The sequence below is a fragment of the Hermetia illucens genome, chromosome 5 (assembly GCF_905115235.1).
Source record: "Hermetia illucens chromosome 5, iHerIll2.2.curated.20191125, whole genome shotgun sequence".
Taxonomy (NCBI): Eukaryota; Metazoa; Arthropoda; class Insecta; order Diptera; family Stratiomyidae; genus Hermetia; species Hermetia illucens.
Genome location: NC_051853.1, coordinates 14,347,277 through 14,371,971, shown reverse-complemented (window position 1 = coordinate 14,371,971; position 24,695 = coordinate 14,347,277). Strand labels below are relative to the sequence as shown.

The 24,695-nt window shown below is 40.6% G+C and overlaps 1 protein-coding gene across 3 annotated transcripts in view; it reads left to right on the top strand.

Annotated features, from left to right (window-relative positions):
* LOC119656982 overlaps positions 1–24,695 on the top strand; it is a 260,103-nt gene that overhangs the window by 194,128 nt on the left and 41,280 nt on the right. Inside the window, exon 1 of one of the 3 annotated variants that reach the window (XM_038063715.1) lies at positions 6,728–6,895. The exons of the other annotated variants lie outside the window; for them this stretch is intronic. The gene's annotated coding sequence lies outside the window, so the exon portion shown is untranslated. Of the gene's footprint in view, positions 1–6,727; positions 6,896–24,695 lie in introns of those variants that run through there. 3 annotated transcript variants of the gene reach the window in all.

The following is a 24,695-nucleotide window of genomic DNA, read 5'->3' as shown; positions in this document are numbered from 1 at the left end:
ATGTTCGCTTCTACAATATCAATATCGTCTATATCGTCTACAGAGGCCACTAGTTGGGTAGGTGTATTGAGTATTGTGAGGCTTTTATTTTAATGAGCCTTGAATCACTTTTTCCAATGACATGTTAATAGGTCTCTGTCCTCTGTCGTTTGTTCTTTGTTCTCTGTCCTCTGTGCCCTGTTCTCCGCCCTTTGTCCTTTGTCTTCTGCCCCCTATCCTCTGTCCTCTGTCCTCATGCATGTTCCATGCTGGAAATTTTAAATGCTTTCGACAGAGACCTGGTTGCCCTGTTCTCCGCCCTTTGTCCTTTGCCTTCTGCCCCCTATCCTCTCCTCTGTCCTCATGCATGTTCCATGCTGGAAATTTTAAATGCTTTCGACAGAGACCTGGTTGCTTTGATCTACCCTTGTACATTGGTGTACGGCAAATCTTGTCAATCTAGCCAATTTTGCTTTGATATTAAATTCTCTCATGGCTGCATAAAGGTCTACCTGTATTATGCCATCATAGGCGCCCTAAAGTCAGTGCAAATGTGACATAAAATCTTATCATATACCAAAGTCTTTCCGTCGAATACCACTAGGGGAATATGCGGTTTTTCATGGGTGAAACTTTGTTGATATGGGCCCTTCCCCTATGCCACCTTCTGTATATGGGACAAATAATGTCTATACCCGAGTCTTCAGGCGTTGACTTGTGGCCCCATACTTTCAATAGATGAATCGTTAGATAAAGTTTGCTGGCTTTGTATCCACTTCAGATTCTAGGATCTTCAACTCAGTGAGTCCTAATCCATCCGTTCGACCGAACGCCACTTTATCATGATAGGAGGCTACCAGTTATCAGTCGGTTTTCTCAGGTTTTTTTCTTCTATCTGTGAAGCCGTCTTCCAGCTCAACGAAATCACTGGCAATCCTCTACGCGTGGTCACTTTTTTCAAAAATGTTGCACATCTCGGTATTTTTGTCAGACACGTGTTGAATATCGAAAGGGTAGTAGCTAATAATTCTGGTGCCGGAGTTGACGAGGGGTGCTTTGCGTAGATTGGGGTCAGTTGCTTGGAAAAGAGTCTCAACGACTGCTTGATTGGATCCGTCTTTTGGTGAAGGGCAGCACCTACGGTGATGTCTGAGTCATCGAAGAATACAGGAGTGCATCTTGCTGAGAGAATTTCAGAAATGTAGCTTCCATCTTCTGTTTTTTGGTGGTCTCAAACGTTTGGACAGCCTCTGGGTACCACGCAATCAGGCGAGAGGCTTTGGTCTTCGGCCCAGACAAGTAACCTTTAAGGATTGGTTGACAGTGGGCGGCCTTGGATAAGAAAAAGTGGTAGAAGTTTAACACGCCCAAGAACCTTCTTAGATCCTTAACTGTTTTCGGGCGGGAAACTCGCCTTCAGAGGTAATCAGGTGCCTCAAGGAGATCAACAATATACTCAGGATGGTCTAAATGCTCGAACTCCAAAGAAGATGCAACCAGAATATCATCCAAAGAAACAAACATAAGTGGAGGTTTCGCAGCACAGAGTGCATGGATCCGCCGCATCGCATAATCTAAAAGTCACTATAGTGAACTCAAAGAGTCCGAAAGTTTTTGCTATTGCCGTTTTCGGAATGACTTCGGCAGCTATATGGAAGTAAGTCCAAGATCGGAAAAATACGGCAGTTTTAGACAGAGTACCGAGAATCGTGGATGCGTGGATTTGGGTATCGGCCTGGAATCGTCTGAGAATTTAGATATCCGAAATCGCCATAAGTTCTCCATTTGCGATTGGGGTTAGGAACTATATGAAGTGGCAAAGAACTACATTTGCTTGAAGGTGTGCAAATAGCTTTTCAAGAAGTCCTTTGAACTTCCGCGCAACTGCGAGCTTCTCCAGTAGTAATGAACGCACCTTAGAAAAGATAAGTGCTCCAGCAGTGTTGATGTGGTACTGAATATGATGCTTATCACACTCAGAAAAACAACGTTCGATAGTGAAGTTGCGATAATTTTGAAGATTTGCATAAAAACGTGGTTCTCAGGTGGAGTCTCTCTATTCGGGACGGTAGACTATCGGACCAGAAGATGAAGCTAAAAGCGAAGCGAGGGGTGATTTGGGGTATTGTGGTGCTGTATTTTGGAATGGGATACAGGGACACCAGTTGCACGGTTCAGAGCCTTCGAAATATGGGATACGTGAGAAAGACGGCAATTCATGCTCATCTCTAAGTAGGTGACTTCGTTCACAGTGGGAATGAGCGTATCCTCGATTTTGAGGGAAAGTGCTCATCGATAATGGACTTAATGGTTCGGTCGAAAATCTTGGCGGAGGACGAAAGGGTAGAGGTAGGTCGAACGAGGGGATCGATTGAAGTCGGGAAATTGATTCGTTGACCTCGGTTTCGATAAACTTGCTTGCAGAAAGTGCTTTGCTAGGATGTTAGCCTTTTCAGGCAGGGAGATGGTTTGGGGTATGATTGGGGTTTGTTGGGTTGTTTTTTCCGGACAAGTGCAAGTTTTTTTGATTTCCCTCCGGGTTGTTAGGGTTCAATTCGAGGTTGGAGAGGCATTTGTGGAGGTTGTCGGAATACAGGGTTCAAATTCGTTGGCGGATTAACCGGTCAAGGTTGCGGATTTCATTGATGAGGGATCTGTTGTGCCGATCAACTATCAATCTATATTGACACAGGAGATCTGCGACTAAGATGGGAGGGCTGATGTCTGTGACAACGAAGCGCCAAGATAATGCTTGCCGAAGTCTTATCTTAGGCTCATGATTAGCTGCCTGCCAATTGGCGTTAAATTTCCAGCCCCGAGTTTTAACGATTGCGGTGTTAATTTAACATTCCGGAATACAGGCAGAATGGAGCATTCAGCGCCTATATCGACAAGATAGTGACGCAGCTCAAGGGGTCGTAAATTGTTTGGCGACGCCCTGCTGCATTTCGGGTAGCCGCCACGAGAGTTCCCGAAAAGTCTAGTTTTTTGTTGAGAGAGTGCATGGGTTGATACATTTTGTGGCTTTTTCAGCGAACCTACGATACTGCCAACATGACCCGTTACTTGTCGAGGGTTCTGACGACCTACTAACCGATCGACCTTTTCATCGGATCTAAATCGTGGTCTAATCCGGCTTCCGGAAAGCAAAACACCGACTCTCTCTGCCTATTTAGGAACGGTGGCTATTAACGCTGTGATCATCTACTGCAGGTGACCAACCTGGTTTAACGTGTCACCTGGCACCTCACCAGCTACAAGTCACGCGTGCACCTCGTGGATTTTGTTCATGGTGGTGTTTAATGTCGAACGAATCCACACATGCCAGGACGGCCTGTGTTTTCTTCGAAAGTCCCTGCAGCCACAACGATTATAGCAACTTATTGTTTCATTTCACTTTGAAATTGACTTTCCGCACGATTAAAAAGCGTTAGCTTTGTCAGTAAGCGATAAAGTTTGGCCTGTTAATGAGCTGATCCTTCACTTTCCTTCAATAGCTAGCTTGCAAGCATCTTCAAACCAATCACTCCGATCGCTTTTCTGACTGATACCAATGGTGTTCATGCTCGCAACAATAATAGTGTGCTAGGTCAGTTTTTTTCATTTGTGAATCCTGTGTCCAATGCTTCTCCCTTCCGTTTCTCTACTTATTCCACAGATGTTCATCCTGTATCCTATTTCTATTAAACTGTTCCGTAGTCCTTTGTTTCTTGAAGTTAGGAAGTCGGGCTCGTAATCTCAAGCCAATATTTTTCGCGTAGTTCAAGATTGCCTGAGTTCGGGTTCCTTCCTTGACCGTAACTCTAATATGTCACCGGGGGCAGACGAGGATGGCTTGTTCTGCTTACAAAAAAAGGGGGATAGACTCCACCGTAGACCCGGAACACTCGAAACCTGGTGCTGTCACGCCTTTCTATGATGACTGTTACAGTTGTCGAAGTCGTTCTTCTCTAAAATGCTTGTCCTTGTACATGGCAGTTCCTGTAACACGTTTTTCGTTACCTACTTCATTACTTGTAGTTCCTTTGTGGCTCTCTAACAGGATTGGGTTTCGACCCGCGAAACGCCCGCTTCTGCCCTTCAAATTGGGTTATATAAATAAATTATCCGTTGATTTATCCGGGTGTCGCGACAAGGATGTTTTGGGTAGCACTTTACAGGCAGGATTGAGGTACTTCATAGCAGGAAGTTTTGATGGATTGGATAATTGGGTGCGTAAGATCATCAGAAGTCCGTAAGATCATCAGAGCCGACCACAGAATTTTGAAAAATAAACGATACATAGTGCAGTGTCAGAGTTCTGTGGTTACCATAGATGTGGGCCGACTTAATCGCCTAAATAATACCTGCTTCGACCATTTGGTCTTAAAGATATGCCAGAGGTGATATTTCCATACAGGACCTCGCGGACACTGAATTTTAAGAGAGAAAGCAGATTTATATGAAAAACTAGTCGCAATTGAACGGTTTTGTGGAGATTTTGTATAAGAATATTTAGGTACACAGAAGGACTTGTTAGTACTGATAAAAGGAACAAGTGGTTCCCGAAATATCGGTATTTGCAAGACCAATAAATTGACACTAGCGAATAGGAAAAGCAAGTTTTTACTATTTCAAATAATTTAATCGCTACACTAAGATTGTGTTTTCACTTATATATAGCTCGTAGTGTATATACACTTTACGCGAGTACCAGCCATATCGGCTTAACCCGGCGGCCCTCTTCGGGTACGGGTTGATTTGGAGATCACACATCAGAGCTGCACTGTGACTGGCACAGCGGTATCGACTTACACCGAATGCGAGTTCAGCATTCATACCAGTGGATGCAGGCCGACCTGGAGCCTCTACCGCTATTAAGGAATACGGCACCCGACTTGTGCAGCGCAACTCCACGCTTGAGGCTACGAGGAGCTCCGCCCACGATGAGCGCACAATTACAGCCATTATGAATTTTCCACTAGGGAGTCATCCTCCAGGAATTCTCAGACATATGAACTCTAGTGAGGCTTCGTAACCGGATCCACTTTAAATGGTCGCCTTAATTTGGTCTTGGAGGACTCGTCCACTGCATCACAATCAGCAAGTCAATGTTACTATAGCGTTTCCCGGTGCTATCACGTTGATGTTCTCCTTGGTGTTGACTTATCCGATAGGGTTGCAGCCCCGTCTCCAAAAGAGGCGATTTTCTAATTTCTAATTTGACGCAAAAGAGGAGGTAATTTTGATTTATTATAATTTTGTTATAAATAATAGTAGGGTTTCCACCAAACTTTCCAGTATGGGTCTTCATATCAGAGCCTATATTAGTGCAATATTTTACGGATCTAGGATGAACTTAGTTCGCTGTAACTTTAATTGATCATCTTCCTCATCGGAATACAAGTCCTTGGAATTTACGCAGCCTTTAGAGTTCAGCGTCATATTAACCAACGTTCCCATGACAAATTCTTTAATATCCCAAAATCGTCGGAAATCCCCGAAAGAAAACACATTTTCCTCTCTCAAATTGATGACTGTTCGAGCACCTTGCATGACCAACTGTACCTTTTCTAAAATCCTCATCTTTTACGCGTGGGAGCGAAACATTGTCCATATTCCTCAAAATTGTCCAGGTAGAAGTCGAGGTAAATCACGTATCTTCAAAGATACTGGCAGACAAACAAATCAACGTCTTCGAACAGAACAATGGGACAAAATATAATACAAACCCCTAAGCCATGTTCTGTTTCCCATGTTTAAGGTGCTGCTCCGTAAAGTGCACGTGCATTATCAACCTGAAATGTTGGGCAATAGGCAAAGTGCTATTCACAATACCCATATGTATCGTAAAATCTACCTAGGAAAATTCAGTATGGATGTATCTTGTAAATTTTCATTTCGTTTTATGATATGCACTTTGTGTACAGAAAGATTTACTTTGAGACAAAATTCATCTGGTCTTAAAAGTAAAGGGCGCTGTGTTTTTCGGAAAAATTATGGAAAAAAACAACACCTGAATGTATCTTAAAGATTCAGGTGAATATGGCTGGAAGATAAGATTCGTTGAAAGTGAATTTCGAGAGCATGAAACGCATCTTAGTGTCAATATTAACTTTTCTGATAAACGATATGCGAGGGTGTAATGAACTTTAGAGTAAGCAGTGGAGTATCTTTTCTGTTGTAATATCTTTTCTTTTATATTTCAATTCATTAGATCCGATTTCTAACTCCCTTTAATTTCTGCTGACATCAAAAACGCCTAATTTTGCTAACGGCAAAGAAAACCTCTCGAACTGTACGTTGGTGTAGCTTGCAAAAGACGCTTAATGCTATTGAAATGGCTTCCCTCGGACCAGCAATCTTCACAAAATGGCGTCCAAAAACAGCTCAGTAGCGATTAACCTCCGTTTCACCTGTGTCTGTGTATTTCTTGAGTCTAATCTGCTATATGTGGTCTGTTGCGCTCTCGTCTCTTAAGAAGTCTGCACAAACGGTACAAGCTATCTTACCACGCGAACGTCAACCCATTGCTACCAGTATCTGTAGATACCTATCTGTGGGTTTGCGTCTGCAGCTGAATAGTTACAGGTAAAATGCAAGGCGTCTACTACCATGGTTTGAGCTTGCGCTACGCTCCGTGGTGATGTTTGTTGAGGTAGAGTGGGAGTGCAGGAGAAGATATTCGATGTTTACCTGTACTCTACCTGTTCCGCTAGACCCAGGTGAAACAATGAGCGCATGAGCGTCATCAGTCTTTGCGAGATACTTTAACGTTACAGAAGCGGTTTCGCGAGCGTCTATCTGTTCGGTGTGTTTTGACTGAAAAGATAAAAAGTGGAAAAAAAGATACTAAATCTGATTTGAAAATACTATATTGGTTGTGGTGCTTTCTTGGATAATCTAGACACGTTACTTAGTTCACGTAACATAAAAGGTGTGATTTAAATTATGTGCATTGTGCAATTGGATTATTTCACTCAGTGGATTACAAATTAGCACCTGTTGGAGTTCTACTAAGCGTTGGCTGCCTACACTTTGAATATGGGAATGCGTGCTTCTTCCAAGGAGTTGAAATTCAGATTACAATGCTAAAAAATAGAACACAAGTAAAAATAAGACGTGCTTCTTGGGTTTGTTCTTTAGATGTGTATTTGGTCTGTTCAAGATGAGATTCACGTATTATGCAAATTGTCAAGATTAATGATAGAGCGAGTCGCAATCGATTCTAGTAAATATTGTACAATAATAACCATGCAGAAGGGTGTGGATGGAATGCTGTTGGATATATCGCGGAATATTGTCTTCTCTGGTGTTGCACAGTTTGAATATTCAATTAGGTAGCGACTGTCGTTTATGGTTCTTTCCACAAAGTGATTGTTCGTTAGTATCTTGTTTTTCATATTTACGTTACTATGTCGTTTGGGAAAGCAGTAAAAAGGTGCCCCTGTATTGGACAAAACAATTCATCTAAAAGGAAGCACTAAAACTATCCATACTTAAAAAAAAGATACAATCCCGCGCGACCCATTATTCTCTTCCTGAAAGTCATTCTCCTCTTTTCATTTCTATCTTTGGTCAATATCACTTGCTTTAAAACTCTTTTTAATCTTCTGTCCGTTCTTCTCCTTTTCTATTTTTAAGATCTTCCAAACCTGATATTCAAGCCGTGGATTAACGACCATAAACTCGTGAACTCTTGGCGGGAAAGGTGTATCTTAATGTTATATATCTATCTATATTGACGTAGACTCATAGAGTAATATCTGAGGGGGGTTTTGAATTTCACGTGCATCATCAGATCTGATGCAGGTTTTCTAATCGCGGTTCTTTGAAATTCGTGTTAGACATGTTACTGGAGTTAGAATATGTGCATTTAGGACCAAGAAATATTATCTTTAGATTCAGGTTTTGATTCTATAGTTTTTTTTTCGTTATTTTATTTGTAACGTTTAAATTTAGTTGTTTGTCCAGTTGCGATGAGTGAGGGGTGAATAGATCTAGATGATGAATAAATTGGAGATTTTATTGTGGAGGATATTTATTTAATCTTTTTTTGACACTTTATTGGTTTTGATTACAAGAATTAAGTTGGTGGCCAACCTCTCGCTTGCATTATTGCAACTTTTAAGTCTAGTTTAACAAAACTAATCGCTTGTGTGCTTTATTGGTCTTGCAAATACCGATACTTCGGAAACCACTTGTTCCCTTCATTAGTGCTGACAAGTCCCAAGAATTGATATTTCGGGAACCACTTGTTCCCTTCATCAGTGCTAACAAGTCCCAAGACTTGATATTTCGGGAACCACTCTTTCTCTTCATCAGTGCTAACAAGTCCAAAGACTTGATATTTCGGAACCATTTGTTCCCTTCATCAGTGCTAACAAGTCTCAAGACTTGATATGTCGGGAACCACTTGTTCCCCTCATTAGTGCTAGCAAGTCCCAAGACTTGATATTTCGGGAACCACTTGTTTTCTTCATCCATACTAACAAGTTCCAAGACTTGTTAGTACTGATGTAGGGAACAAGTGGTTCCCGAAATATCGGCATTTGCAAGATCAACATATAAAATAACTCCAACGAATCGAAAAGGCAAGTTTGAATTATTTCAAATAATTTAATCTCTAGAAATACCGCGTAATTACACTCAGAACAGTTATTTTACAATATATTTATGGATTTATAAATTTAGGATAGTTGTCGGATCTACTGCAATTGGGATGTCCAAAGCTTGTGTTGATGGGGGTTTTACGTTTGATGTTTGAGCGTCCTGTCATCTACAATTGTTGGTTTTACTGGTTAGGCCGTTGTTTCGGGCGAGGTAGGGTATTCTAGCGTTTGTAGTAGTCGCATATTTCTTTTTGAGGCTCCGTTGGTAGGCTTTATAAAGTTGTTACGCGAGTGAAGCTCCGACGGGTGAAGTTAGTACCAGCAAAGTAGTTTCGATTTGGTATGATGTTGTATCTACTGGATTCACGATGGACATGTTGATGATTTCTCCCGCGGTAACTTCCTTCGTCTGAGTTGCTTCCATTTTGCCGGTGTGTACTCCTAAGCGGTGGTTAAGGTTAAGCCATATTAACCAACTGAAGTGGACTAGTTCTTTTTAAGGGGCGGTATTTATGTTTACAAAAACTATTTCGTTCGAAACGTCTCACCATAGGGTCAAACCTCTTACTGTACAAAACAAGGATCTTGCCAGTCCGCATGTATTCCTCGGAGACTTGGGTTTTTAGCAACTCTTGGTCGCGTTCGAGAGAAGAATCCTTCAAAGAATTTTGACCCCCTGCATGAGGATGGACGATTGCATAGCCTACATAACGACGAAATCTATGAGCGACAGGAAGTGGATAAAATTCGGTTCAATAGGTTGCCGTTCGCGGGTCACTTAATGCGTATGAATCAAAATGATCCAGCCCGAAAAGTCTATAAGGGCAAGTATGGTAGGAAAATAAGGTGAGGCAGACTCAACCTGGGAGATGGAGTGGGCCAGGATGCCAGGCAACTTTTAGGGATATCGAATTGCTGGACCTCGGCGCAAAACCGGGATGTCTGGAGCTCCTTATTAAGGCAGGCCTAGACCGGATACCGGTTGTTGCGCTTTTGATAATGATTTATGCGATATAAGAACGCTGTTGGCCGATTTCTTTGGATGGTTCCGCTGCGTATAGCACAATTTTCTTGGACAGTGCTAATATCGGTGTCACGTTGTATTATTCTATTGTTAACGTAGCGAGGTGCCCCAAGTATTGATCAAATTGTCTTTGTTTGAATTCGTTGGATCATTGCAAGACTGAACTTTCTGTTTGATCCCCAAAACTATATCCCATAAGACCAAAATTGACTTCAGCAGTGTTTTATATAAAAGAATTTTTGTGTTTAGGTTCGGTTTAGAACTTCTATTCAATAGCCAATAACGACTTTGTCCCTTTTCTTCTGCATCTTCTTTTTCTTCAGCCTTTGTCCCGTTCACAAGCATATAGGTCTTCAAATTCAACGTCCTGTCCAGGTGTATTTCTTGGTACCTCACTACTTTCACCTGCTTTATTACTTTATTGTTGATACTAATTGGTCTGCAGTTGTGCTTCCTTAGATTGATTTTGATATTTAATCTAGTGAACCAATCCAACAACCATGCTTTTGGAGCTTCCTTACAGCCATTGTGAGGTTGACGTGTGCGTAGAGTAATGCTGTATAGTCAGCAAAAGTTGTGGTTGCGGTGCGTTTACTGGTTGATGTATCTTCTTCTTTTTCTTCAGTTTTGTCCCGTTCACAAGCGAGGTCGGCTCGTTGTGATCGGTTTCGCCATTTCATTTTATCAAATGTCTGAGCTGGATGCAATTGCGAGGATTTTAAATGCCCGTTCAGCGTATCAAGCTACCGATGTGTCGACCTGTTTTTTGGTCGTTTGCCATGGACTTCGATGTTCAGACCAATCTTGGCAAGCAAATTCTTGTTAGCGAGAATTACGTGACCATACTATCGACGACGCCTCTCTTGCAGTTTTTCCAGGATCGGTGTAACCCTTTTTCGATCGCGGATATCCTCATTTCCAATGCAAGTGATCCAATGCAATATCTTCGTCTTCATTACAGTCAGCCAACACTTAGAACTATAGAGTGTGAGAGGACGGGCGACATTGTGGTAAATTTTAGATTTGAGACGTTCGTTGACACGTCGATCACAAAGAACACCAGTTGCGGAACGCCATTTCATTCGCTAGATCCAGAAAAGCAATGGACAATGTACGATGCGCCTCACGGCGTTTCAGTAGTTCCGCAATTTTTGACAAATCTGACTTGATTCACAGTTATTTCAACGATTTCACGAATATGGTTGTCAAGAAAGCGTTCAAAAATGTTCATGGTATGTGAAAGTAACCGGATTGGACGGTGCTTTGGACATTCTGCTGGACTACCTTTCTTTTCCCATATTGGAACTGTGGTACTTGCTTGTCAATGAGATGGTGTTCTACCTTCCTGAATAACCCGATTAAAGAGTTCACTGAGCCACAGTGTTGGGTCCCAGCTCTTCGCTTTTCGGAGCTCAGGTACGATGTCGTCAGGTCCTGCTACTTTCCCCGATTTCATTCGTTTTTTGGTAAGTCGATACAGATCTCTTTCGCCATTCCGAATGTCCAGTTTATCGTAATGATTTTTGTAATGATCCGTTCGGATGACAGCGATTGCATTCTTTGCTTCCCGGTTGGCATTCTTAGACATTTGCCAACTGGCGAGCGTTTCATCGTCGAGAAATTTGTGGTAGAGGCGTTTTTTTTTCACAGACCTTCATTTCAACATTGTCATTCCGAACCCAAGTATTTCAAGGGTTGCAGAGGCCAATTTGTGGATCGTGTCTTCAATGTGATTCTTCCACAATCGTAATGGTTGGTAATCGCGTAAGTGAGATCATTTCTTCTTTCCCCGTAGCACCTGTTACCGTCTGCCTTTTCACCACTCACATGACCATTAAGGTCATCGGCAATGATGATATAATCGTCAGCAGGCACGTGACAAGTCTTTTCATGGAGAAATTGCCAGAAGGCATCTTTCTCGGCATCAGATTGACCTGTCGACCTCTGAGATGGCAAATGAGAAGTTTATAGGCACTTTTACTGCGTTCGCGTTCTATGTCGCAGCTTCCGGCACCAGACCATCGGATTTCTTGTAGACCGCAGATGTCAATGCGCTTTTTCCGAAGGACTCTTCCAAGTTTCTTGGTCTTTCCAGTTAGGGTTCCAATATTTAGCGTGCAGACACATATCTGTTTTGCTCGAACTTACTTACTTACGTTCTGAGGCTGTCCTTGCGTCAAGAACCCTTGTCGATTTTTCAACAGGACTGGGGCCAGTCCTGTCACGTCGACTTAGGTGGATGTCCTAGCATTTTTCCGAGACTTGTTACTCGATCCGATCATCTTCTTTGTAACTACATTGGAGTATTTTCTTGGTCTGCCGCGGGACCTGTCACCAAGGGAGATCAGGTAGGATTTAACATAGTGGAATAACTCCAACTATACTTTATTTATCTGTTTCTCTGATCTCAGCATTTTATTTTTGTTTTATTGAGGATAGTACAAAGTACGTTACCTCAAACCCTCCTCCTTCACTTGCTTAATCATAGGATGGGGTACCTTTGCCCTATTGATGCCGTTAACTGGTGTCCTATTATTAGATTCCCTGGCATATATTGGGGGTGCTTTAAACTATATCCTTTAGTCGGTCGCTCAGTAGCATTGGTTTGGGGGCTACGTTTTCTTTTTTCCATAATGATTACATCCCTTTTCATGACAGTTTGTATTATCCTACCTGCTGCTGGTTTTAGGCTGGTACTGGTAGGATTAATCGTGGCTGCTTGCAGCTCCATCTCAGCACGATCAATGGTCATTGATTCTACTGTTACCATTGGGTTTATTTGGGAACAATTAGGTCTGTTGTGCTCATTAGACGGGAACATTTGCAGTCAATGAAATACCAAAACAGTCTGAAGATACCGCACATTTACTCGGATTTTAGTTGGGTCACACATTGCACTTAGTTAACTGCTTACTTACACAGTTTGCATAGTTGCGAGTATGAAACTCTCTGGATAACCTCCACGTCAGACTAGCATAAAATCGTGTCAACACCTTCACAATTTGCAATTTTCTGCTGCTGCTTATTTAATTAATTTGAAAAGATGTTTTAGTTGTCTTTTTCGAATAAAATTAGATAAGTATCTATTATATTATTGTTATAATTGTGAAGAAAGACATTGATCATGTGACTCATATAAGCAGTTCAAGCAAGGAATATAGTGTTGAATTTCATTTTACTTCCATCTTATATCTACAATCTATCATAAACAGAGGAAATAATTTCAATGACAAGCATAACCAATTAACAAGAAACCTAATTGATATGGTTGGCCCTATCAAATTTGGAGTTTTGCGATACTAAACCTAACCGAGTATGACTAATAACTCGTTTTCATTATTCCCAAAATTACCTATTTAACATTCCTTACCACACTTCAAGGTCTGACAATTTAAACGTGTCGAATGCTACGCCTAAATTAACTCCTATCACTTCTGCTGCACCGAAAATAAACATTTTCGGATATAAACTAGTATCTAAATACATTTGTGTAAATTGTATTTTTTTATAGTATTATTTTCAAGCTTTTTCCTTTTATCTTATACGTCCATATGTACATACTTATCGAAAATATGAGAAATACCGACATTACCTTGAAAACTGATCGAGTTCGAGAGTTTTACTTGAAAACACAGTTGCAGATACTTATACAGTAGGCGCAAGACTTGTACAGCTAACCTTGTATCTGGAGTTGCTACTGCGAAAAGATTAAGTGCAATCAAGTGTAATCTTAATATATTTTGAATTATTGGAAATTTTAAATTACACTCATACATATTTAAGTCGTGAGTAATATCCCACTTTTTCACCGATGAAATTATATTATACCGTAACGCATTTTTATTGTATTATTTTATCAGCTTCAGTGAATTGAGGAGTTGATTGTTTTCATCAAATTTGCAATTTATATAATGATATAAATATTATAATACTGAAATGGGCAATTTGAAGTTGAGTTCTGTTGGTCATTCATGAGAAACTACCAATGTTTGCGGCTAAAAGTTGTGCCGGTAGCTCCCGTAATTTTCTAGACAGGGGTTGATTTAAAGATTCAATTATCAGTGACATAAATAGGGTCTAATTATATTAGTGATCATATTATGCTCCTATTCCGTTACCCAAGGAGAACCCTGAAAACGATCATTCACATAATCTTGATTATAATCTTTCTCTTCTTGAAAAAGGTGATGCAAAACAATTTCTCTTCTACTTCCCTCTCTCCAACCCTCTAAAGCACACGTTATTTCTGTCCACTGCTTCATCACAACATTCCCCTGTCATTTGTTACATGGCTCACTTGTTACATTTCTAAGTAACCTTCTAGCGTTTTTTTATGGTTGGGTATCCTGTCACCTTACCCTTTGCTCTAACGTACCACAAGGATCCCTTCTAGGACCCCAATATTTTTATTCTTCGTTAATGACCTCCATTCTCTCAGTTGTCCTTGCTTGGTTTGCGCGAATAAACTAAAGGTTTTTTCTTTTGTGTCGTACTTCATAGGCACTGTCTCCAACCAAATTTGGATAGGAGCAAAGAAATAACTATGAAGGATGTAGGTCCTGCAATCTTATCTTATATTATTTAAAACTCAAATTGTTCCATCCTGGTAAAATTCGTAACGGCCCGTGCTTGCTCGCTTGGATGTTACCCAAAATCCTCAAAAATCCAAACCCAATAGCCAAACTCTAAGCAAGGTATGCTGGAGCTACTTAGAACGACATGGAATTGTGTTTTTACTCCCCAATGATAGTTAGCAAGTACGTTCAATTCCGTGGCTCAGTGAATAGGAAACGTGAGTACGGACCTCCTTGTTGTATTCATATGGTAATCGTTGGTGCGATAACGTGTGTGTTAGAGCACCTTATTCAAGATCCCAACGATGCACTAAGAGGCAATGCCGTTAGCATTGTGGTCGCTCGTGAATATATAGCAAAGTTGAGTGCACATCCAGTCAAGTTATACTAATAATTCGTCTAAATAGAGTGAATCCAGAATCTGACATCTTTTCAACTGATAATTGCGGCAATTTTTTGGTATAGATGGAGGTGGGAATCATAAAAATACGTTGTAGTGTCAGGTTGGCCCGGTCTCCGCCCATATCCTCGTAGGAGCACTTCACGGGGAGGGCTTTCGTCTACACTACGTGTCCATAGCACTTTTCGACCTTGATCTAGTTCCTGGGGCTTTTCTTGTATCGCGGTTATTATTGTGTTTATCGCTCCCCAATTTGCTTCCCATCTCATAACCTCTTCTACAAGATTTTCGAGTTTGACGACTACGTCGAAGGCATCATTAAACCTTCCTCGTTCATCGCGAATCTCGGGTATGTTCCGGGTCCTCGACTGCCGCAGAATAAATTTCAGTATCCCTGCTATTAGCAGCTGGTGACTATATTTTAATATTAGGTATCATATTATTAGATAGCTGCTTTTTCTCGCGCAACCTCCAAGTGTACCCGGAAGCTTAGTTAGATTTCTATTATTACTTCCAGGCATCTAATGATCGATTTCGAAACGGTATTGTTTTTCCTCCGATTGATGATAAGGACCGCTTCCTTCCAATCCAGCCCAGTTTAACCATTCGTAGTCATGCTTTGATGGCATGAATGATTCCACTTCCGTAAGCTTCCACATCCTCAGAGTGCTTCGCAACTACCACTACTGACAGTTCGTCTATAAAAAACCAATCAAGGTTGCCTCCTGTAGCACGCGAGGGCCAAACACTCCATCATACACTATGTTCATTGCAGGAGTCCCAATATAGAGTCTTGGAAAACAGGTGATGTCACAATATTTTCGTTCACCTCGCTATTTTTCTCGTACCAAAGAAGTCTCTCCAAGAATTAACTTTTAATTATCCACTAACTCGAAAAACAGAGGTCGCCTGTTTTGAATCACTTTTTCCTACATTTTCTCTATAGTTTTTAAAAAATACATAGAGCGATATGAAGATGGTGCACTAGATGGATTTTGGTTTTTGCTAGTAGAACTAATCATCTTCCACTGGACAGCAAACAGTTCTTCCACCATGTATGTTTCAAATGTGCTTATGAACCATGTGGGCCTAATTTTAATAGCCAACTTGAGGACTTTGTTCCGGATTTCCTTCAATCCAGCAGCCTTATTTTCCTTGATTCGTCCACAGACCTCTCGTAGTTTCTGTCACACTGGGGATTGAAAAGACGTCTTGCTAAACCTTTAGCTGAAAGCCACTTTCTTCGTGTTCTGGGAAAAGAACTGCAGTTATTTTGAACAAGAATCGCATGTACGTCACATGGGGTGATTTTTGCCTACAAATCTTGTCCATTACAACCGTATTTGCCTTAGGTACGGCAGTCTGCAGCGATTCCGCTTGTTCACACTATCTTGAAGATCGTAGTAATTTTCCTCCAGTTCTGATGTCCTGACTTTGCTATTGTCCTTTAAAAAAATCTCCCCACTCGCAGATGCGATGATTTCAATAGCAAGGTTTTCTGATTCTACCACTAGTTTGGTTTCCTACTGTGGAAACCCCGGCGCGTCATCGTAGCTAAGTCATTTGTTCAGTTGAAATCTGTGCAGATCTCTGCTGTTTACTTAATTCTCTGCGTTCAGACCCGAGTGTTGGGAATCAGTGTATAAGTCCAACGACCGCTTCCTGACCTCCCTGATCGTTATTACCACTTAATTTGTGATATCCCCCTTTCGTCATTAACTACGGATAAGAAGAGCCAAGCTCCATATTATACATGGATGGGTGCCATCTCACTGCAAAATTGTCGATCGGTATAATTTAAGCTATCACTGACGATTCTCAAGGCATAGAACACTCTAAGGACTGTTCTTCTGAAGATTATTCTTCTGTAAACCTTCTGCGTGTCAAATAGAGTATTCAATCCAGCTACCCAAACTGGGCTGGTTGTATCAAACCTGCAGGCATATCGTGGGTCTTCGATATTTGGCATGATCCTGTGTGAGCACTAGATACCTCCGAATGACCGTGTTGCCAGTGCTGCTTGCTGGACCAGCTTAGGATCCATCATCACATCAGGGTATTTTATAGCCAGCTGTGAAGTGTTAATATGTCCGACTACTCCGATACCTGAAGTTGTCCTCTTACGGTTCCACATGATGATATATATATTCCTTTGACTCATCACCGATGTTATTCTAAAGCTTTTCTCCCATCAGGTAACTGTCAATGAGTAACCTAATCATCTTTAAGGACTTCTTCATTAAGTTTCAAATTGTTAGCTTTATTTTTGACGTCAGGAATCGTCTTGGGGTGTCCTTTAGTTGTTGCTCCAAAAATGCTTTGATAGAGTTAGAAATTAGCTTTGTGCATATGGTCAACCCTCCTTTTTGGGTCTGTTGATTTTCAAACAGAAAATCTACACCGTGTAAGTCCAGTATGATATGAGATGCTAGCTCATCTTTCTCATTAGAAGGTCTGGATGTTGAGTCTCTTTTGTATGCAAATACTTCTGTAGAGAACAGTGACCGGTTATTAGACCTACCAGTTTAAGCATTTTAGTTGCCTTGACGCGCTTTTCATCCTTAACTTCTCAGATGCCTTGGTTGATGCCATGCACTTTCAATAGGAATCCAGTGGTAGGCCGGTTTACGGTTTAAGATGTGACATGCTTGAAGCTCACGCAACGTCTTCCTGTTCCTGTTTTACCTTATGCTTTTGACCGACTCCTGCACTATCCTTTTTAATTATTGATGTATCAGCTTTGAAATTTCGGTAGAATTTTCGTAGCCTGAACTCGCTGCCAATTTTTAGGGTTGTGATTTTATAGATAATATTTTTGTATTAGTATGCCGCAGGTGTCCACACGTTGCTTAAGGGAATGTACTGTTCGCGACACCAGAAATACACTCGAATTTTAAGAGATTGAAAAAGTTTTTTTTTAGCTTTTCCAGGTCTACCCTTTGGTAACACACTAAAGCACCATAGATGAGCGTAGGTCTCACCACGCCTTGATATAAATGATGAATAATGTTTGGCTTTAGTTTGCATTTCTTAGTCATTCTTTTTTTTGGAGGTAAAAGTGTCCACTTCCCTTCGTTAATTGCTTGAACTGTTCAATTGTGCTTCAATTGAGTTTTTTATCTATACCTTACTAGAGACTCAGATTCATTTGATAGCTGAAATTGGGGCCCCAAAAGAGACAGGGGAGAGATGGGCGCTTGAAATTACCCAGCACTTTGTTTCTGCTTGATCCCTAAGAACTCGATCCGTTGACATTTATCGTAAGATTTTCCCGATCACATAGGCAGTTCATTAAGGCAGAGTTTCCTGAACACGCTTTGGCAGCAGTTTCAAAAATTTGTTTATAATAAGAATACTGACATCATCAGCGTATTCCTAGGCGTAATATTCTGCACTGTTTAGTAAGACCAGCAGTTCGCCTACTACAAGGTCCCACAACATCGGGGACAGAAGTCTCTCCTTTTTGAAGACATCACTTGAGTTTATGGAGGAGCACCATCTCAACCAGAGATGAAATCTGGACCCCAAATGAAAATTTTGCGAAAAAACAGGACTCGGGGTGAAAATTGTAGGGGTCTACGGTGGAAATTATATGCCCCCCCCCCCCCCGCGGGCCTACCAGAAATCCGCTGGCCCAGGGGGGGGGGGGGGGGGTTGTAGCGGTGAAAAGGCACGGTTTCCCCTGAGCCCGAAGTTTCCTCGGGGGTCCGGAATAGAAATTTCAATGAATAAAATGGATTATACAGGAACTGGAATGACGTCTATACCGGGTCAGAGTTTTTCACTTAGTTTTCACCCCGGGTTTCGGATTTTTTCTCTACGGTCCAGATTAATGCATTTACACTCAATTTGCTTGCCTTAGCACTATTCTAAATGGACGAATTCGTCGGAACTGGAAACTGGTTCAAAAACGAGGTCGCTGCGGCCATAAAAAAGGGCCTATGTGTTGAAATTCCGAAGGGACTGGTTGTAATCACACCAGCTAATACAGCCTGTTGCTCGTTAGTACTTTCGCTAATGAGACTGCATTGTGTTACTCATTTTTTTTATATTAGGAGTTTCCATAACACTCTATCGTTCCTTGGCCATTGCCCAAAGTTTTTAGTGAGAGTTCCAAGAGGAGGTACTGACGATACTGAAGGCCAGTCGATAGCTGGGGTTCCTAATCGTAACATATTCATACTGTCCTATTGCCAAGAGGAAATTAACGCCTTGTATTCAGTGACGACATGATCCAGGCTAGTAGTGCAGTGCTGAGGCAAGCAGGACAGTCTGGGCGACATGCTCAGAGTCAACCTCTTCTGCGTTCTCGGTGATAAAATATTAGATACTCTCACTACTTGGCAGCCGTTGACTTCCGATGACAGATTGACCACCTGCGCTGAATGAAGGAAGATCTAGTTCTCCTGCAAGAAAACCGAATCTAGAGAACTTTTGTCAGAAACGCGCACAAACTCATATAGGATTGCAGCAGTTTTCAGGGCACTGGGTTTTTCAAGGCCACATCGCTATACTCGTCATACTCTACGATTTCCAGGAATTGCTGAAAGCGAGAGAGAGAGAGAGTTAGGTCCTTACTTTGCCACTGACAAGCTCAAATTAAAGCCAGGTTGCTGGGACTAGATAACCAATTTTTTGTGGACCTCGAAGAGATCGAGTTGTTGTCTTTCATGAATGCTGGCCTTGTGCTTCCCACAGCGATCATAGTGCTTGGAGTTTATGGTATCAAAATGACATACCACAGGGCTAACCCGACTTTCGGAGCGGATACTTGTACCTTACTATCTACGACCCCATCTTGTCTTGGTCACCGGGCTAGAAAAGTGGTTTACAAGGATTGCTTGCAGGTCGAGTCCTGCCTGATTTTATGTGTGTGTTTGCCAATATGCTTGTCCGGCTTCTGAGGGTTTATCGCTGGTAGCACATTTTTTAATTGCTCATTGATTATGAAACTGAAAAATAGTTTTTATCATAACTGAAATGAAATAATAGGCGTCATAAATATAGTTTGTCAAAACGTAGGAGTGACGAGGAACTAACATCATTTCACGCATGGAACTACGAATTTGTGACGAATCAGTTTAGGCTTGGTGTTCAGATAAGAAGAACGCTTTCCTCGTTGTTGCATGGCGCAACCTTCCAATGTGGTCCCAGATCCGACCTAACAGTTTTATTTAATATCTTTTTTGCACTCAAAACTAAACCAACGAAGCAAATAAAAGAAATTATTACAGAAATAACTATAAAAGCTTGAACTGCAAATTAAGTTCAAGTACAGATATTAAGGCTTAACAAACTACAATTGAATTACTATTTGCACTTAAAGATATTGCACTTGCAATCAAGGTGAATAGATGAATCAAAACCACACTGAAAACCAGTGGAAATAATTTGTGGATTTAGAAAAAAAAAAATCATGAATTGTGCTCCATTGGTTGACATTGTACTGTTTAAGGCTCATACGCACAACTAGATGTAACAGTTGATTGATTAATCCATGATCTGACTTGGGTCCGATTCGCAATCAATCTGGCTAATCAATTTCGTAAAGAATGCAATGTAAGGCTTGATTATTTGATTTATTTGAACCTAATCTCAAGGAGTCTTATTCCTTGGTTTTCGGTTGTTAATTAATCAGTCAGTTCTTGGTGTTAATCAAAATCTGCAGTTTGGACTTGATGTACGAAGGGGCAGCCTGCAGCACTGGATACCATGTGGGCCTGAAATTCGTCCATTTTCAAACAAAATTAATTCCCAGTGCATCTATTACAATAAAAGGGTCAAGATAATGTACGTACTCTGAAATTGCTTATTGTCCCAGCACCAGGTGCAATTAATAACTCCCTACGTCTTAATTTACTTTACATAAACCATTTACTATAAGAAAACGAACAAAAGAAGATTCTCGGTCAAAGAGAAGAGAACTTCCTCCGACCACTGCATGTAACCGCCATTTTCCATCTAAGAAGTGGCTTGAACGCCTCAGGAGAATGAGTCACTAACCAGACAGGAAATGTCTTAAGAATTATACAGGTAAGACATGGTGCTTTCTGTAGTGAAACGATGATGGTCAGACATGAGCATAAAACGCTGTAGATTTTGAGCCCCGTGCCGGTCCTACTTCAGCTCTTGTTGGATTACTTTATGATAATGCTTTAGGATAGTGCTAAATACAATATAATGCGTTGATCTGGTTCCAATATGGATGATTACTTACAGATTCAAGTTTTCAATAGTGTTCATGTGTTGTGTAAATACGTGGAAATCTACAGAGCCCCCCGGGAGTGTAATTTCATATTTGCAATTTCAATTTGATAACAATACTTTGGGCAGGTGTTCAAAATTCGGTTAAAACCTGAAAAGTAAAAAGTAAATAGATTGTTCTTTGCGTGACGCCAAAAGCAGATATTATTTCGGTGGTAGCATCGACGTTTCGGAGCCAGTTTGTAACATATGGTAAAATCTTAGGCTCGACGGTCAGCACCACCGTAAGCGTCATCATCACCAACGCTACCATTATGGCGGCCTCTGCATGGGCTTACCAATAAACCAATGTCACGATTAGCATGCCCATTTTGGTCTGTTGATCAACTTTCTTTCTATGGTCGTATTTGATGTTAACAAGAATTGCGGTACCTTTGCGGTTGATGACTGATTCGCCATTCGTAAGCGCGTGGTTTGTTTTCATCTTAAAGATACTTTTCAAGATGGATTTTTTCGCTTCTACAATTTTATGGTTGTATGAAGCTAACTTTACTAGGCTAAGTAGTGAAGAAACTAGATCTGCAATTATTATGACGAGCTCTTGTTTTGAATGGATGGCTTCCCTGTCCCTGGTTGCAAAGTTCAAAAGTGCCTGTGATTTGTGTACTTTACTCACCTTCATCGTGTACAAGACAATTGCTATAACCATCCATGTTTACCTATTTCAAAGCAAAATAGAATGGCGCTACTAACATTTGAATGTAGGTTGAAATGGCTCCTCATGTCACGATTGAACAATAAATGATCACGATGACGCGAGCTAAGGTTCAAAATTTAACTAAAGTTCCATTCAATTGCAGCTGCTTTGTCTGCGAATCAGATTGGTTTTTATATAATCCAGGCTCGGTTTGGATACCTTCCAAGTTTGGAAGTTCCATTTGGGACCATTAGTCATAGCATATTCCACTTAAAAGGTGTTGCTGGCAACTGGTGCAAGACAGAAAACGGTGGGTTGAGAAAGTGAATCAGGGGTGGAATGAGATGGTCCACTTGGATTTCTATTGAGTGTTATGTGAGTCGCCTTAGGACATGCTTTCAAAAGATTTAATCACGAGTATATTTGTATCTAAATATACAAATCGAAGAGATATTCAAATCATGTAATTACAATTAGTTATCATTTATAAAAATGTATTTTTTTTCCTTTTCTTAAATATTCATGGATATGCCTGAATGAATAAACATTCATATCCGCCACCATGCAATATCCATAAAATCAAATAAATGATGAATTTTACGTGACTTCATCACCAGCCTGCATAATCGTTGCATAATATCCTGATGTGAGTGAAATATGACCCTACGACCATACGAGCTTTTGAATGAAAGATGCATCTGAGATGCACAAGAATGCACCCACTTCGGAAAAATCTGAATATACCACAAAATTATGAAGGAAAGTGAAAAAGATACAGAAAAATTTACTTTCAAAGTGAACGGCATCTTCTTAAGATACTTTTCCAATCGATAGACGAGAGCAATCATATTTCAAAAGAATAACAAAAAGATATGACACAACTAATGCATTATGTTTCCTGTAAAAGAATAAATCGAACCTTTCAGGAAAAGCTGTGATATTTTATGATGCATGCATAGATTTTCATTCATATGGTACTAAAAACTACTATCTTTTATTCGATGATTAATTTACAAGATGTTTGTCAGATGATTACTTAAACACGTGACAAAAACTTGCTATGATTGATTGACCATGAAATGATATTTGGGAGGGAAACGATTGATGCTATCGAGCGTTTTTCATAAGTGTGATATGTTAACGCATTGAGTGTTCAGAGAAAAAAATTTGCTGATGTAAATATTTGGAGATATTCAGATTTTTTTGAGCATTCCTCGACTTATATCAGATACTATTTTTGGAATATGTAAAAGTTCGGTCAAGGAAAAACCGTGCATTATGATAATTAGTAGAAATTGTGTTTGCAACTCATATGTTGACTTTCCTGTGTACTTTTTGATGTGACTTCGTGAAATTTCCTTATTGAGCGTTAACACATAAATCCCTCACCTAGTGTGAGTTTGTTAATTATGGAAAAGTTCGCACCAAATTTTCCAGAGTTATGGGGCCCTGTGACGATTTAGTTACTGATTACTGCTGTCATAGTTTCAATTTTTAGTATCCCCAAATAAAGAAGAATAAAATAATATTTTTGCCTTTTTGATTGATTGTAACTAATACCGCTACCGACTTAAATGCTTAACTATCTTATCAGTTAGGTTGTTGTTTAGGATCTGCGGGATCCTAAGTCCACATCCACGTGATGGTGGACCAGACTAAATGAGGAGCAACTTACTCCCACGTTTTTTAGTCCATGGATCCCTAGTTTGGAGCGTAGCACCCCAAGCATTAAAAATCGAAAAAATCAAAAATTGACTGACGGTTTCGTCCAGGGCAGAGGCAACTTATCAGACGCTGCCTCACCTCTGCCCTGGAAGCAGCGTGACCGAAAGTGCCAGTCTGATGAGTTGCCTCTGCCCTGGACGAAACTGTCAGTCAATTTTTGATTTTTTCGATATCTTATCAGTGTTTTTGGCATGTAGGGTTGGCGGAGTTTGTCCCAGCTCGGTGGAAGAAACAGAGTCTAATTTAAATGACCAATCCCCCACAGCAGCACGGGGATGGCCTATCTAAGTAACAATTTGGTTTTTGCCAAGCCTATTCCGTGGTTGACTTCACATGGGGCGCAAGCAAGTTTTTGTACCTTGGTGATGTTGTATGTCCAAAATATCATAAGCTAATGACCTCTGGCTGAAACGTGTGTCCTTAGTTATTTAATTAGATTGATTGAAAATTATCTCTCCGAAGGGATCCATATGATGCAGATGAGTGACATAAAGAGGGCACCTTCATGGTCCTGCGATAATCGATTTTACGGATAATTAGGGTATGTTTACCATCGCCAAACAACATGAAGACATCGAAGTACACTCTAATCTAAGACCATGCGTCATGAAAACGTTGCTGAGGACGGTAGAACTTAACCTTGCTGAACAAAACTTCCATATGAATATGCTCACTAACTGGACGAGGACGATTACAATTAGTATTCTGGTTTAGTGGTCACACAATCATTTTGCAACCGATTATCTAGTACCTAAGGATGATGATTTGCAAAGCTTAAGGCGGGTTGGCCATTGTTTTTAAACCTTTTTTGGATTTTTCCTTTTATTTGATTCTCTAAATAGAAACCTTCAGATAAATCGAAGCAAAATTAAGTAAGATACAGCGGTTTAAGTAACCACATCTTATTCCAAATTGTTCCTAATTTTCAAATTTTAAAGCGTTTTTTCTTTCTTCTCATGTTGCCCCTCACTGACTGCACCGATTCTTTTGAAATTTTGAATTGAATTGACGAGGTAATGCTGGAGAGTTCTTTTTCTTTGAAATTTGTTAATCTATTTTTATTTTCCAATAATAGCAAAATTTTTTTTTGCAAAAATTGGGTTTTTCAGTTCAAAGTGTTCCCCAGCAGCAAAAAAATTAAAATTTTGAAAAACCTTCCCAGAATTCCCTGGGGAAAGCGATTATGTAATGAAAAAATTTTAATTTGTTTTTTATTTCAAATGATCCAGCACCGAGTTATGAAGGGTACCGCTGGGTTCGAATGCTCTGCCGCGATCCGAAAAGTTAAGTTCGAAGTGTGGCGGGTGTATCAAAACCGTTCCGTGTCTCTGTCGGTGTTCTCCTACCGTATAATAGCAAAAATACCTCCTGTGACACGGTCTCAGATTCAATCTGAATAAAGAAAAAGTTTTTGACGAACGATCCCCATTAAACAGGAACCATCACTGTCAGCGGAAGTGACCTGCTCTGAACGAAATGATTTAACACATAGTATTCTTTG